The sequence below is a fragment of the Dipodomys ordii genome, unplaced genomic scaffold (assembly GCF_000151885.1).
Source record: "Dipodomys ordii isolate 6190 unplaced genomic scaffold, Dord_2.0 Scaffold240, whole genome shotgun sequence".
NCBI classification, from domain to species: domain Eukaryota; kingdom Metazoa; phylum Chordata; class Mammalia; order Rodentia; family Heteromyidae; genus Dipodomys; species Dipodomys ordii.
In genome coordinates, this window is record NW_012267456.1 from 213757 (window position 1) to 227459 (window position 13703).

A 13703-nucleotide genomic window follows, 5' to 3' on the forward strand; every position below is an offset into this window, starting at 1 on the left:
CTCCTCCGCCATCTTGTCTCGATCCTCTAGGAGTATCTTTTGTTCTACTATTTGGTCATTGACCCTGGTTCTTCAATCAGTGCTCCTAAGACCTTAGTAATTTCCTGAGTTATAGTAGCATCTTCCCAGAACTACAAAATCCTTCATAATTTCCTGTTACAGAGCATGTTTTATTCTAAGAGGAGCAACCCTTGATGTACTCCTGGATATCTTCAGGTTAGGTGATGATCTTTTAAAGATGGACTGTAATCCCAGCAGTTAGAAGGCTAATGCAGAAGGGTCTTGAGTTCAAGGCAAGCCTGGGCTATAGTAAGACTGTTTTTAAAATATTAGCTTTAATAGGGACAATATTTTTGGATTCACTCCTAATTATCTTTTTGGTTTCACTATATTTTGTCATGTCTGTAAAATTTGCCAAGGGATTCAACCCTGCCTGATCAACCATGTCTTTCTCTCTGTCTCTCTGTCTCTCTCACTGGCCAATGTCCTCGTGGTTCCCACATGGCTGCCATGGTAGCTGTAGCAGCGTCCTCGCATGTGCCTCGTGTCCAGTAATGGTCCTCTAGGCGTTATGGAAGAGTAGTAGAGTCTCACAAGCTCTCACAGAGATTGGATTCTTGGACCATTTACCAGTCCCTTACACACTAGTTCACTCATTTCAGGAGGCATGACTAGCACTGTGAGCTTCTGTGCGCCCATCAGGCCCGGCAGAGTCCTCCATGTAGCACAGCCAGGCCGAGTGCCTGGTGCTACGGGATTCTGCAGCTGGGATTTGCGTCAAAACACATCTGACACTGAGCTGGCTGAAAGCTAAGTGGAAAGGTGGCCTCAAGCTGTCTTTACCTTCAGGGGTGGTGGGGGTTGCAGCCTGATTATATACTACACTGACAACCCTTCACCTTTGTCCTTTCAGGTATTCTTTTGTCCCAAATGCTACAGCAGGTAATCATCTTACCTTCCATATATGTTTTCTATCTGCTTATATACTTATTTGTGTTATTTATGTTTGATCTGAAGCCCATAGATCTGATAGTCAGAAGGCATCCTGGACTCTGCTTCTCCTTCAGTGGTCTCTAGATGACTGGGTCCAACTCCTGAGCACACTAGTTATACTGGCTAGGTTGGAGCATAAGGACAAGTATTCACTGGGAAATAAGAGTGGTGCCTGTGGATGGACTAGGCCTCTGTGGACTTTGTCTGAGGATGGACCCTACCTGGGATGACTACTCCTGGATATGAGCAGAGATTCTGTAAGATTGGATGTGACCCTCCACCACTGAGTTATTTGTGTTGGTTCATCCAGGACCATTAGATTGCAACACAGAGGTCTGATGGGATCTTGGGTGACAAGTGTGTGATGGGGAGGAGTTGGGCATAGCTGAACTTTGCTCTGTGTGCATTGTGGTCAGGAAGCTGAGCCTGCAGAGCAGAGAGATGAGATTTGTAGCAAGAGGAGGGCTGGGTCTCCAGGTGGACAAGTAGTGCAGTTTAGGGTTATTTGGGAAGCAGATCTCCCCTCAAAGAATGAGGTAGATTTCTGGTGAGAGAAGCAATGAGGGCTAAAGAGGGTAAAGGACCGGCACCTGGTGAATGACAGGGTTGATACTGATGCTGAAGGAGAACTGGAGGAGGAAGGTCATAAAGGGAGCTAAGGAATCCTGAACTCCTCATGGTCCAGTGTTCAGTGAAGAGGGTGGGTGGGGAGGGAAGTACTGTTAACTTCCATGATGTTTCTTTCTTTTTTTTTTTGTCGGTCATGGGGCTTGAACTCTGGGCTTGGGCACTGTCCCTTAGCTCTTCAGCTCAAGGCGAGCACTCTACCACTTGAGCAACAGCGCCACTTCCGGTTTTCTGGTGGTTTATTGGAGATAGGAGTCTCATGGTCTCTCCTGCCCGGGCTGGCTTTGAACCTCGATCCTCAGATCGCAGCCTCCTGAGTAGCTAGGATTACAGGCGTGAGCCACCAGCGCCTGGCTTCCATGATGTTTCTATGCCTTTTATTTTTTTCCTATTGTTTCTTTGTTGTGTGTATATGTTTTTGAGTGGTTGCTTGTACCAAATCTTTATCTCAGTGCTTTTTTTATCATTCTCTTTTTGTTTCCTTTCCCTTCACTTTTCTCTTTCGCCTTTTCCCATCTTTCTGCCCATCTACCATCTCTCTTCCCTCCTCTTCCTCTACCCCATACTCTTAGTCTACTTTCCTTCACTTCATCTTCTTTTCATCTCTGTTCCATTAACTCTCTCTCTTCCTGTTCTTGAATCTGTCTCTAATTCTGTCCATTTCTCTCTCTCTCCTTTCTCTGTGTCTCTGTGTCTTCCTTTTTCTTTCTCCTCTCTTTGAGTTTGCATGTTCATGCCGGTGCTCTACCACTTGAGTCACACCTCCAGGTCTGCATTTTTCTAATTAATTCAAGATGGAGTCTTCCCAGATTGGCTGTAACTGCAATCCAGTTGTCAGCTTCTGGGATAGTTAGGATTACAGGCAAGAGTCTGCAGCATCAGGCAGTGCACTTCACTTTGCTAATCTTGTGAGGCACAGGTTGGTTTCTCTGTTGTTATGAAGGGATTTCTGTGCTTATCTGAAGTACAGCTGTGTCAGTGGCACGTTAAAAATGGGTGTAGAAGGAAGGTGGTGTTAGTCTGGTGTGCAGAATAGACAGGGAGAAAAGAACATCTATAGTGCAAGTGTATCAACAGCCTTAGAATGTCAGAACATATGTACACTCAAGAATATGTACACCCCCATTTCCTAGTGAAAGAGCAAGCAACTCCCTTTGCATGATGGATTAGCAGCTTCCTTCTCTCTTTACAAAGATGTCTCAGAAGCACACAAGCAGATGGCTACTCAGGAATTCTTCTGGAAATCAGCCTTCTGCAAACCCAACATGATGTGCATGTCTAGAGGGAATTAGGAAGCAAAATGTGCTCCTTTTTTCCTTCCAGTTCAGCTCTCAATGCAGAGCAAGATGGGTCAGAAATGGTCTCTTCCCAGTGAGGAAAAGACTACCAGGAGACATGGCCTTGCTGCCCCAAGATCTGCAGCTGCAGCTCAGAGTAAGGGAGTGGGCTTCAATTCATATCAGTGGGTTTCGTTTAAGAGGCTAGTGTCTTGTAGTCCTAGGGCAGTAGAGAGGGTGCCTCACAGCTGCTGCACTGGGTGGGATTTCAGTGTTGGGTTGCCTTATGGAGACATGGGGGAGGGGCAGCATGGCCCCTTGGGGCTGTGGACAGAGCTGTGTGCCAAGCAAGAGGCAAATGATTTTATGATTCCATGCCAGTCTTGTCTCAAGGGACCAGATGAGCTCATTTTGCAAAATGCAGGTCTACTTTTCAATTGACAGTCTAATGCACATGTGTGCTAGAACACTCCTAAACCTTTGTGAACAGCTGGAGTGTTTTTCCCAGCAGGTGAAGGGGACAGGACCAAAAGTTGGGTCAGAGAGCCCAGGCTTCCCACAGTTTAACTGGAATGTCACACAGACCATTACCTAGGATTCTAGCCAGATCAGAGCAAGGGATCAGAGCTGGAAGAAAGACCTGGAAGAACTGAAGAGCGAGAAGCCAATGTGGGATGGAAATGCTTCCCAGAGGAGGAGCAGGTGAGCTGGTGTGTGCACACCATCTCCATGTGTGAGATCGAGATGCATGCATAAGGCTTCAGGCAAAGGGCATGGAAACACAGGAAGGGAGAGAAAGAGGCAAAGGTGAGAGAGGCTATGGAGACGAGTCATGGGAAAGCAGTGGGAAAGAGCTTTGACCATGTGTGGTAGGATACTTGTTGAATAAGTGTGTGAGTGAATGGGAAGACCTTCATTCTGTGGACATTTACTGAGTGACCACAGGGTGAGAGACATCATATTAAAGGTTGATACATTGCTGGAACAGCACAAAAATATCCCTCCTTGTGAGTTTACACTCAAGCATGGAGAATGACAGTACCCAGACCTACAAAAATACTACAGAGAATACATCAGAAGGAAGATGTAAGGCAGAAAGTAGGATGTGTGGTGGGAATACTCTGTGTGTGTGTGTGTATGTGTGTGGGTGTCCATACACGTGTGTGCATGCATACTTGAACAAGGTTGCATTTTTGAGCAGGGTATCATAGAGTAGACCTCTTTGGCAATGGAGGTTGGGGGAAGAATTGGGAAGTGAGTAGCTGGATGTCTGGGGAAGAGCATTCCAGGCAGTAGGAATAGCAGTGGCCTGGTTGTCCTGGGCTGCTGCAGAACAGTGCAAATGCCAGTGTGGCTGCAGTGAGTAAGCCTGGGCTCAGTGGGGAGAGGCAGAACCAGAGAAGGCACAGGAGCCTCTGGGCAGCACAGGTTCTGCACTTCACCAAAGGAGGACTATGGGCAATGCTCCTGTGGCTCTCCTGTCTGCTCTAAAGCCACATTTCTTAGTCTTCACATATGAAAGGGTGTGTCTGATATTTGTGTTTCTGTGCCTGCATTATTTCTTGAAGCTTACTTATCTACTGTGCAGTCTATATTGTTGAAATTGTTTTCTTTTTGTTTGCTTGAACATAGTCTAGGGCACTGTCTCTTAACTCTTTTGTTCAAGGCTAGCACTCTACCATTTTGAACCACAGATCTGTTTCTGGTTTTCTGGAGGTTAGAGAAAAGAGTCTCATGGACTTTTCTTCCCAGGCTGACTTTGAACTTTGATCTTCAGATCTCAGCCTCCTGAATTGGTAGGATTACAGTGTGAACCTCCAAACCTGGCTGGTTTTTTTTGTTTGCTTAAAGCTGAATAATATACAACTGAATGTATATACTATGTTTTTATTGGTCCAATGATGGACACTTGAATGATGTCCTATCTTTATTGTGAGTGGTGCTACAGTAAAGGGAACATGCATGCAGGCAAAAAGGAAACCAAAAACAAAATAAGTATTCTGTCACTGGAGTATGATGGCTCATGGAATCTTGCCTTGGTAGGAAATTGCATGAGGCTTTTTCTTCAGTAAACCACCAAATAGGTGGGAATGGAGATGTGGCTCAAGTAGTTGAGCACTAACCTTGAGCTAAAGAGCTCAGGGGCAGCATCCTGGCCTCAAGTTCAAGCCCATACCACCACCACCAAAACCACTAAAAAATATTTGTGAAAATCAGCCTTCACACATCTTACCCCTTTTGTTGTTTGGTTTGGAAATAACATACTTTCAAATTGACTACATTTAAATTCAAAAGCAAGTGACCAACTCTTCAACAGAAAAGTGAGGGTGGGGTGGGGGTGGTCTTCAGCTACCCTGACTCCAAATGCCCTAACATGAGTGTGGCACAAGGAGAAAGATCCACAGCCACATATACACAGGTGTGTTGTTGGGAGAGAGGCCGCAGGACCCAGAAGTAAGTTCTACCTATGCTCCTGAGACACTAGTCTCCATTTTCTGATTGAAGCATGGTACCTTCCATGCATAGATGGTTTTCACCCACATGAATCTTAAGAGGAATCTATGAGTCGTTCATAAACTGACTTCCCACTACAGAGTATTATGTTAGTGTCAGCCCTACTGTACTTCTGAACCAAATTCTCAACATCACTGTTTAAACATTTAGAGAGAACAAGAACATGACTTGTTTTCCATGCAGTAGTTAGAAAGCAATCTCATTCCCCAGTCCTAAGCACCATAAAAGACATCTCCAATGAATAAGAGCACACAAAGGCTGTCTGATAGCGTTGTACAGACTGAAATCAGCTCCAGGCTTGAGCGAGCATGCACTGCCCCCTAAAGGTTAGAGGTAGGCAACAACTGACTCCAGGGAGACCTGAGACAGGGCCCAGCCCAGGGCTTTTGGTGTGACTGATGGTGATGATTTATAAATCTCTTTTCTCCTTGCTCACCCAGCAATTGCAGGAACTAGGTTTGCTCTGTTTGAGAAAGCAAAAATTTCAAAACTTACTTTCCTCCCTTTGAGACATCGGCAATCTCTCCTGTTACCATCTCTTTTATTTACTTATCCTAAGCACATTCATTTATTCAGCAAATATTTTCTGATTGCTACTAGTAATGTGCAAACTCTTTCTGGTTACTAGGAGTGTCTGTAGGAAAGATAGATATAATCTTTGTTTTGGTGTTTATTTTAGGGGTCCAGAGAACATCAATGTTAGAAATTATGGCCAAACTTTATCAGTGGCAAGCAAAAGTGCTAGGTTAGTATTTACGCCTCCCTGTAGATCTGAAACATGAAGGAAGTATGATATTCTCCCCACAAGGCCATCATTCTGGACTTCTTGGCGGGGTGTTGTTTATTTGTTTGTTTTGTCGATTGTGGGGCTTGAACTCAGGACCTGGGCATTGTCCCTGAGCTTTTTTTCTTCAGGGTAGCACTCTACTACTTTGAGCCACATCCCCAATTCCAGTTTCCTGGAGGTTCTTTAGAGATAAGAGTCTCAGGACTTCCTGCCCAGGCAAGCTTTGAACCATGATCCTCAGAACTCAGCCCCCTGAGTAGCTAGTATTATAGGGATGAGCTGCCAACTCCAGGCTTCCCTTGTTTTTTAAAATAGAATCCCCTAAATTGCAGAAGACTTTCAATTCAAGTTTATCCAAATCCATTAGATGGCAGGATTGCCCACTTTAATGCCAAGGTATGCAGGGTCCCAGATTCTCCTTCACAACTCAACACAGAGTATCAGCCCCTCTGACAATTCTGGGATATTACCTTGATTTTTGTTTAAATCAATGATCAATCATTAAGAGTCAAGAAAAAGTGCTATCACAATTCCACCTAAACTTACGAAGAAAAATTGCTGTGGAGGCAAAAAGTAGTAAATAGGGAAATACAAGGTTAGTCTTTCTAAACCTGTCTCTAATCCTCTATTTTCCATTCTTCATGGTCTTCTGGTGAACTCTGAAGTGAATCACAAGTTTCCCCTCCTCACAATCCTTTATGTAGCTGGTGGGAGGACAGATTGCTAAGAGTGACAAGGGGCAGGTGTAGAGGATTTGTTTGAGTTGGAAACAGAAGTTAGTCTAAAACTCTAGCATGAAAAATAACTAGGAGCCAATGGCTCATGTCTGTAATCCTAGCTACAAAGGAGGCTGAGATCTGAGGATCACTATTTGAAGCCAGCTCAGGCAGCAAAAATCCATGAGACTATCTCCAACAAACCACCAGAGAAGTGGAGCTATGGCTTAAAGTGGTAGAGTGCTAGACTTGCGTAAAGAGTTCTGGGACAGACCCCAGGTTTTGAGGTCAAGCACATGACCAATAACAAAAAATGCACCATGGTTTCATTGGTCAGCTTTGCTTTACTACAGTAGCACACTTGAAACAACTTATAATTGCAAAGGTCCACCTGTATCCCTAGTTAAATGATTTGCTTTTGCCCTTCCCCTCCACAAATTATACCAACATCAAATACAGTGAAAGTAGGGGTTATACTGTAGGGGAGGGACATACAAAGCAACGTAGAAATCATCTTATAAATATGGTATTTTCACAATAAAAAAAAGAAAATCAAAAAAGAAAGAAAGAAAGAAAAGGTCCCTTAGCTCCCTACAAGTCCAAGATCAGGTAGTCTTGTGCTGTTGGCCTCTGGCAAAGATTGCATATCCTGATAAGAATCACTTGTCATAGCAGATGCTGAGATGACAAGCAGAATAGGGGAGCAGGAAGCTCTTGACAAGAAGACCTCCCCATAAAGACTCAACGCTTAAAGGACCCTAGCATCTTCTAGTTTTGCTGCCTTAGTGATTAAATCCTTAGCACATTCAATACCCAAACTATTTGTCAGGGGGAGACCCTGAGAATTTTAACCTCTTTGAGCCCATTTTAGTCTCACAAAACTATATGATTCAAGAGCAGGGCAGGTGTTCATAAGCAAGAAGGAGGCCCCCAAATCCCTGAGTGGGAGATGTCAAGTGTGGAAAGTAGAAAGCCTGTTATAAGAGCAATAGGCAATGCTATAAAACATCTTGGTTCTAAGATCAAAAAGAAGGGACCAGGAGCATCTGTGAGAGGTATTCCATTGGATTTACTGAGGAATACACATTCTACAGGGATGGGGATATAGCTCATTAGTAGAGTGCTTGCCCAGCATATACAAGACCCTGGTTTTGACCCAGAGCATTGCAAGAAAAGGAAAAAGAAGAGTAAAAAGACCAGACATTTGTGGAACAAAGTATAGAAAGACCAGTGCAGAAGGCATTACATAACGGGCTGTATACAAATTTAAACTGAACATTCAGCATCTGCTTGTAAAGCTGTCACTCAAGCAGGTATGGATAGGAACAACACGAGACCTGGAACACTAAAAGGAATTGTGGCTCTGCCATGTACTAATTTTGAGCCAGCCATATAACTAATTCAGTTTCATCCTGGTAAAATGAGACTCAGAACAAAATTCTAGGGTGTTGAATGAAAAATACACAATATGTTTTACAAGATAAAATATACAACATACTCAATTTTCTCTGTGGAACAAAAAAAGGAATATACGCCCTATTTCAAACTATACCTTATAATTTAGTGGGGGGGATCAAGATGGGAGACTTGCTTGGTGAAAAGATAGTGAAAAATTATTTCATGAAGCAGAAATAATCTTTACACTTGAGTGTGCCAAGATTCCCCTTCAAATGCCAATGCAAAAATTTCAGCTTGGCACTATTCACAATAAATAGCCAAGATATAGAAACAACCCAGATGCCCCACAGAATGGAATATTATGCCATTCGAAAGAATAAAATAATGGTATTGGCAGAGAAATGGATGGAACTAAAATGAATCAGTGTGAGTGAGGTAAGACAAGAGCAGAGAGACAAATAGCACATGTTCTTCCTGATATGAAGATGTTAAAATCCAAAATGCAAGGAAATACGACAAAGTAAACAGGACTCAAGAAACCAAGGACATCTACTTAATCTGCCATATAATTTCTAAATGACTCTATGTTCTTGACCTCATATATGGTACATATGTGCACACATCTGAGGGAAGCTAGGAGGAGGGCACGGAATCAGAGGGAAACAGGTGAAAAAATACAACAGAGGGGCCCATCAGCTACACTGGACATTGATGAAAATGAACTAAAGAACTCAAGGGAGGGAGGGAATGAGAGGGAAAGAGGGAACAGCTAACACTAAGAAAAAGGAAAGAAATATATTTATCACCCAAAGCAGAAGAAATATTGTCAAAGCTCATAGAATTCACAAACTTTATAGACCAAGATAATGACAATTTGCCTTGCAAAGGTTAAAATGTGTTTGTGACTTTAACAAAGTATCACTATCCTACAGTACTATGAAATTTGTGAAATTTATATAATCACTTAATCTCAATAAAAAATTATTATTAAAAATTTTTTATACTTAAATTTTATTTTAAAGGTGATGTACAGAGGGGTTACAGTTACATAAGAAAGGTAATGAGTACATTTCTTTTTGCACAGTGTTACCCCTGCCTTCATTTCTGTACTTAGTAAAACAAACATCTTTTACATTTTATTATTTAAGCTGTGTTTTATTACACTGTCAAATGTTGGTTTGTTCAACTATTAAACTGTCAGGACCCTTAAAAGATTTCGACCCCTAGTTACGTTTGCCATCAAGTAAATTAATGGCTGTGGTAGAACAATAATGAAAAAAATGGCCTCAATTCTTTACAGTTCTTCCATCCTGACTTATTCTCCTCACCTTGCACCTGGCTGCCCTATAACTTGCTCTAACTGAACATAGCAGAAACAACACTGCTGAGGCCAGGGCCTTCAAGTTGTTTATACATCTTGACTTGCACTTTTTTTTTGAGGGGAGGGAGAGGGAGACAAGATCTTGTTATATAGCCCAAGCTGGCCTCACACTTGCTATATAGCTCAAGTTGATATTATAATACTCTTGCCTGAGCCTCCCAATTGCTGAATTATAGAAGTATCCCACTAACCACAGTTCAACTTACACTCTTATTTATTTATTTAATTTTTTGCCAGTCCTGAGCTTGAACTTGGCCTGAGCACTGTCCCTGAGCTTCTTTTGCTCAAGGCTATCACTCTGCCACTTAAGCCACTGCTCCAGTTCTAGCCTTTTTTGTGTACATGGTACTGAGGAATTGAACCCAAGGCTTCATGCATGCGAGTCAAGCATTTTACCACTGAGACACATTCCCAGCCCTCAATGTATACTCTTGAAACCTTTGCTGCCACTACCCTAGAAACAACCCAGGACTAGCTGGCTAGAAGATGAGGGCAGAGACAAAGCCACTTCAGCCAGGGACACATATCAGCTTGCATGATCAGGCTGGGTGACGTGAGCCATACCAGGTACAGATCACCACAACTTTCTGGCTGAGTTTAGTCCAAACTGCTAAACTACAAAATTATCTACTAATTTGGGGTATCTTTCTTATGATCAAAAGCTAAAACCGTAAAAAGACTATTTTATTTGTAATAAAGTATAAGTAATATTTTATTAATAGGAACATTTATAACGATTGACTATTTTTTCCCTTTCGTTTGGAGGTGATAGGATTGGATGAGTAGATTAATAAAATTACTTTTTCTGGCTTTAATAAATATTGTAAGATTAGCAGAATAGATATCCAACTGCCTTCAGTTTTAAAAAATAAAATTACAAAGGTTATAGTAAATACTTCTAGAAAGCAAATGATGAATAAATACCTGCAACAGAGCTGAAATGTGAGTAAACTTTCCTGGCCATCCGAGTTATTTCAGGTAAGGAGTAGAGCAGATTGGTTTCAAGCTGAAAAACAAGAATAAATTGAGTCATAATCAGATGTATTTACTTTTTTAAAGATAAATTGTTCCTGTCAAACACACACACACACACACACACACACACACACACATGTGCATGTGCACACGTGTGCATCCTCTAACTTAAAGAGGAGCAAAGATGTAACTAAGTATCAGGAAGACCAAATCAGAATTCTGCCCCCTTTGAAACATAACCAAGTTGGAGGCATCAGAACCAAGGGAAAGCATCAAAAGGCATTAAAATACTACTGGTAAAAACAAAGAAAATACCCCTTACCAGTTGTATCACACAGAAGTTGTCATTAAAAAAAAATCTATTACTAGCTGGGAATGTGGCTTAGTTGTAGAGTGCTTGCCTAGCATGCATGAAGCCCTAGATTTGATTCCTCAGTACCAGATAAACAGAAAAAGCCAGAAATGGCACTGTAGCTCAAGTAGTAGAGTGTCAGCCTTGAGCAAAAGAAGCTCAGGGGCAGTGCCCAAGCCCTGAGTTCAAGCCCCAGGATAAAAAAAAAAAACTTTTACAAATTTCACAGAAGAAAAGAGCTGCTCTATTATAGCACAAATACAGCCTGGTGATCACAGTTGCTCAGCCTTAAGACACAAATGTGTACTACCATTGTAGTGAATTCTATGTCTAGGGTGCTCTGGAACACTGAACAGCATGCTATTGAAGTCCTCACATCTTCTATCCTTTTGTTCTACTTTGTTAGAAAATTCACACATACTTAGGATAAACATATAGGATTTTCAGAGGAAACACTGGGGAAGTTTTCTTGGCAAAGGAAAGGTACAATCTAAATAACAGGAGCCCAAACAGTTTCCTAATCTTATTATGTATGCTACACACAATAAAAGAGCCCTCACCAATACTTAAAAGTTTTACACAAAAAGCATGTGTTAAGAGCAGAGCCTAATGGTGCACACCTGTAATCCCAACACTTGGGAGACTAAAGCAGGAGAACCTGAATTTCTAGGCCAGTTTCGATTACAGAGCAAGCCTTCCTCCCAGAAGGAGAAAAAAGGCACAGAACCTGAAGGCAGACTGCCTAGCATCACTTTCCAATTATGAGCTTTTGTATGTTCCCAGTACTTTCTTCAGGTATAATAACAGTGCCTATCCATATGTTGTTGTGTTTAAGGCACTAAGGGCTTGGCATATAATAAATTATGAATATCAGCCCTTATTATTACTGTAACTGAGTCCCAAGAAAATGCTCAAGACCAAGTAATTCTGTTATAGGAACCAATTTGTAGGGCCATGATCATCAAAACATTGTTTTTATGTGGAAAATAATAGTACTACAACAGCATTCAATGTGTACAATTTAGAAACTCCACGTAGATGTTTTATTTTGCTTCCCATTAGAATACAGTTAGATATAGATACAAACCCACAGTGGTGGACAGCATGCTAGTACGTCCTGCCAACCCTCAGCACCAACCACCCCTAAAAAACAACAGAAAAACTAAAACATATTCTTAATCTCTACAATTATGAAATTCCAGTACATAGCTGAAAGTATGAAACCTCTGAAGCACCACCAGTGGAAACCTCTGGGACCACTGATGATGATTTCATATCACTTGATAGACACAATGCAAGACAAGTGCCAGCAATCTGCAAAATAATCACACACCCTCATACATGTGGTATCACTACTAGAGTGCACTTTGTAATACTGGAAGCAACGATTTATACACAACTTTAGAACTCTGTGACACACACTTCTGGTTTCAACGATATTCATGTAGCAGGTAAAGGTAGGTAAAGCAGGTAAAGGGCTCCTCCTAGTCACAAAGACCTATAAACATTAAAACTTCTGATCCCAATCCCATCAACAGTTGCACATCAAAGGTTGATGAACAAACAAATTCCCTGAAGGCTATGATATTTTCTACACCTTGGGGAATTGTGAAAGCAAGATGAAAAAGGCTCTGGAGAAGAATGATATACCAGTAGTAGGAGACTCAGTACTCAACAAAGAGTGGCTTCCAATAGCTTTCATTAGGCTCCAGTTAAATCATAGTCAAGTGGATCAGATCAATCTTTTCATTAAAGGAAAATGCATGAGTGAAAATTCCACCAAAATTTCTCATCTCTATAGTAATATCATTATTTTAGCTTAAAAATCCTCTAATTATTTTAAAACAAACTGAAACTGAAAAAATAAAAAAAAAACTTACTATGTTATTCTTAGTCCATAAGTAAACTAGCCACTATATTTTAAGAGAAATAATACAGGAAACCAAAAAGAAAAACTCACCCCTGTGACTCGAGCAATTTTGAACATCCCATAAGCATAAAGCTCAATAAATCCAGAGCTTCCTCCAAGGACAAGAATATTTAATCTAATAAAAAAAATGTAACAAGCAGAGAACCAGTGAACAACACAGATGATTGTGGATGTTTTTTATATTTGTTGATTTTATTTCTACACTATCTTTAAAAAATAATTAGCATGAAATTATAGTACAAAAGTGTTACACTGTGATATTTACAACATGAATATAATATACTTTGATCAAATTTACTCCTAATCTATATTACTCGTTCTTAACTATCCTCCCTCCCAATCTATTCCTTCCTAAGTTTCTGGAGGGCTTCATGATGGCATTGTCATACATATGTATTCACCTTCCCTCACCATCTCTTTTTCCTTTTTCCCTCCTGCTGGTTCCTCTTTTCTCTTTTAGATGACTGTGATTTTTTAGCCAAAATATCAATTGTTACTGCTTTCATCTAATCTGAGTGCTAAAATTCCTCCTTGGAGAAAACTGATATACTAAGCAAACACAGCAACTCTCAATATTCAATCACAGCAAGCCATTTCTATTGTTTCCGAAGAACACTATATATTTCTTTTTTTTAATTTATTTATTTATTTTTTATTTATGAACATACTGTACAGAGGGGTTACAATTACATGGGCAGGATAATGCGTACATTTCTTACCAAGCATTGCAGCCTCCTCCTTTGGTTTACCCTT